This window comes from Crocodylus siamensis, chromosome 1 (genome assembly GCF_052110815.1).
Source record: "Crocodylus siamensis isolate JL-2025a chromosome 1, ASM5211081v1, whole genome shotgun sequence".
NCBI classification, from domain to species: domain Eukaryota; kingdom Metazoa; phylum Chordata; order Crocodylia; family Crocodylidae; genus Crocodylus; species Crocodylus siamensis.
The window spans coordinates 5,706,865-5,710,660 of NC_143395.1; the positions used below are offsets into that span (position 1 = coordinate 5,706,865).

At 40.6% G+C, this 3,796-nt stretch overlaps 1 non-coding gene across 1 annotated transcript; it reads right to left on the minus strand.

The window, feature by feature from the left end:
- Positions 1–3,237: 3,237 nt before the first annotated feature.
- TRNAG-GCC (transfer RNA glycine (anticodon GCC)) lies at positions 3,238–3,308 on the minus strand. The gene has a single exon. It is a non-coding gene; the product is annotated as a tRNA-Gly (tRNA).
- Between the last annotated feature and the right edge of the window lie 488 nt (positions 3,309–3,796).

The window sequence follows — 3,796 nt, forward strand, 5'->3', positions numbered from 1 at the left end:
TCAAAGCCGCAGAGCCAAAGAACTGAGTCAAGGAGAGCCTTCTTGGAGTGACGGAGTTGAAGAGCCGAGACGAGGGTCCTACTCGGGGTGGTCTGTGTAAGGACATGTCCCGGCTGAGCCCCCAAGATGATGCAGAAAGTCAGACAGGATCACTGTTTGGCTAACAGAAGCGCTTTATTTTGCATGGCCATGGGAGAACAGCAAGAGACGGCTGATGCTCAATGAGAGTAAAAAACAGGCTGCTTTATATGCTGATAAATCACATACAGGTCAACCCGCCTTGCAACAGGCTTTTGGCAGTCTGACAGCAACTCATCTTGGTGTCTGGCTGAGCTGAGCGAGTTTTCTCAAGCTGCTTTCTGATAAGTTTATCCTGAAGGCCGCTGTGTTATTCCTGCTCAGCCTTCACCCAGATCTTCCCCCTCCATCCTGACCCAACATGTATACACTTCTTTCAGTACTTTTCCATTCCTCATCAGGGGAAACAAGTTAAGATACAGATATGGAGTGGTAGCTCCCATAGCTTGGGCCATTTGGAAGCAAAAAACAGTGAACCCCAAATATTAGTGTAGACATACCCAGAGAGTCTCTTTCTTGAAGAGCTGGTGATCACCAAGACAAAAATAAAGCATTATAAATCCCATTTTACAGATGGGGAATTAAGACCATGAGATGAAGGCCCAGATCCTAGTCTGCTTGAACACGTCTTAAGTGCCACTTACATAGGTTTTAGACATCTAAGTTACTGAACATGACCTATCCTACCCCTTGCAATAGACAGAATTTGACTAAGATGAGTCAATTCCTTCTCCATTTCTATCTTAGCATGAAAATATCCCTGAGGATCTAAACTTGACTACTGTACATGCTAAAAAGTGATTCAGTATATCCATGGGGACAATGAACTTCAGGAAGGAACTTTTGTGATCCATATCTACCTGGAAAAGTGCATAGGTTGTATGTGTGGGGTGTCTACATGAGACGCTTTACTGCACAGTAGGTTAGTTTACTGTGCAGCAAAGCATCACTGTCTACCCATGCTCACATTTACTGTGCAGTAAATTAGTCTACTGTGCAGTTAGCTACTACCTATAAATACTGGTAGTAAACTAACTGTGCAGTAAATACTGCACAGTAACACACATGTACAGGCTAGCTGGGAGCCAATGTGAAAACATGGAATAATAAGGCTGTGCTGAAAATCAAGTTGAAAGCTAGTAATAGAGCTTGAATTTTTAGACCATGAGCTTTTGGGGGCACAGGCTGTCATTTACTTTATAACTCTATAGCCAGTATCACAATGGGTGGGACAATCACATGCTACTGCAATATAAATATTAATTAGTAAAATTAAAAGAGCCAAACCATCATCAGCACTCCTTCTACATGAGGATGAAGGTTCTAGTCAATAGGATAGTCTTCTGGAAGTCTGTAGATGTCTGAAGAGGCCAACTGAAATCCACATGTTCAACTGCAGATGTAGTATATAGTTTCTGTTGACTTTAAGTCACAGTTCATTCCCTTTGTCTCTCTCATCTTCCTGCTTCCATAGTATGGTGAGTTAGCTCAAAATGATTGATGCCTTGGCATACATCACAGTGCCACCGGGAATTATTTGATTCTTGAGCCTCCCAGGTATTCATGTTAATATCACTTTTCTTCAGATTGGCCTTCAATGTATCCTTGAATCTCTTTATTTGCCTACCTGCTGCTGCTCAACAACTCCAGTTATTGTGTATTTATTTGATTATACAAGTACTAAATTGAATGTGCAGTAACCACTATGCATTAATGAATGTGTAGACTCACCCAGTGGGTCCAAGTATTTCATGTGCTTCACAGAAGCAATCAAGAGTAACCTGGAGCTCTTCACTTGAGTGGGCAGACATAACATAGTCATAAGATTATGGAAGAGCAGTAGTGGAGATGTTGGTTATCTTAGATTTGGAACATAACTGGTTGATATTATAGTATGTTAAAGAGATTCTCATCCATGCAGTACTGGGTGCTGACTCCAGACAGAAGTCTGTCAGTAATGAAATGGGGAATAGATGCAATATAGATGAAAAAAAAATTGTTGGTGCAATTATATATCTTTGCTTGACTCCAGTTCTAAAAATGAAGGGGTCCATTGCTGAGCCATTGCATAGGATGTTTGCTATCATGTCATTGTCATGAAATCTGATAATGGTAACATATTTTCCTTGGCATCCAGATATCATCAAGAACTCCCATAGGATCTCTCTATGTGCTGAATCAAGGGCCCTAGTCAGGTCAGTGAAGGCCATATAAAGATTTTGATGCTGCCCATGGTACTTCTTCTGCAGATGTCTAGCAACACATACCACATCTATTGTACCTCTGAATGGTCTTAAGGGAACATTGGGATTTGGATGGAATCTCCTTACCAATGAAAGTCAGTCTATTGAGGAGAATAGGAGTGAGGATCTTTTTATCTATAGACAAGACTTCAGTACCACAATAACGGCTACAATTCAACCTATCTGCTTTCTTGAATATGATAATGATTCTGGCATTGCTCAAGTCTCTGAGAATATGTTCATATTTCCAGATTTGACAATAATAATGTGTAGCTAATGAGATTTTTTTTTCATCTTGCTTATAAATTTCAGGTGGTCTGCAATCAGGATCACATACTTTGTTTTTCTTCACTTGCTTAGCTGCCTTTAAGGCTTCTTGATAAGCTGGTGAATCTGCAAGGTAGTCCTTAGTGGGGTGTTGTGGAATGACTTTGATGGTATTATCTTTGACATTAGACTCCTTTGGCTCAGGAGTTCTTGAAAGTGCTTCTTCTATCATGTAGAACAGTTCCATCCTTGGACCTCAGAGGGATGCCTTTTTGTGGGCTTGGCCCATGGATAGCTTTGGTTGCACATAAAAAAACTACATGTCATGGCTGCCATCAAACTTTTGAAATAGTAGACAAGCAAAACAACACAAGTTCCCAGTGTGACATGGTAGCACAAAAGGCTACCATTGGCTCCCTCAACAAGGAAATGGAAGTCAGAATAGGAGGGATTTTTCTTCTGTATTTGGAATTGGTGTGACCAGGACTATCCATAGACTGTAAGGGAGTTTTGAAAAATCATTGGGTCCAGTCCCAAGGCTTGCTTTATTATTTTTTTTAATTCAAGAAGTAAGGGAAAGATACACAAGTATCTTTATTAAGTGCTACCTTTCACTGATAAGAAAAATCAAAGTATTCACCTCCAGTACTGCATTGGCTGGGAATTGAACCCAGATCTCCTGCATGGCAAGCAGGAATGCTACCATTGAACCACCAATGCCTGACAAAGAAGCACTTGCACACCCAACTACCAAATTGGGGTCTGGACCTAAATCCAGCCTTTAATGGACAACCTTCTGGTCAGGAGCCCAGCTTGCAGACCCCTCAGCCAGATAGCAAGACCTATGTATAGTTCACATTTTTAAAAAATGTTGAAAAATTGGAAACTGTACAGAGAATTGCCACACAAATCATACAAGGGCTACAGAGAATGTCTAACAGTTTGCTTATCAAAAAGAAGATTGACAGGTGACTTGATTACAGTGTATAAGTACCTCCATGGGGAGAAAATACTAGGCAGTACAGGGATCTTTAATCCAGAGGAAAAAGGCATACAAAAATCCAGCTAGAAGCTGAAACCAGAAAAATTCCAATCAGAAATAAAGCACATTTTTAACGGTATTATCATTTAACCCCTGGCATAAAATATCATGTGAAGGGGTAGAAGATCTCTCTCCTGATGTCTTCAGATAAAGACTGGGTACCTAT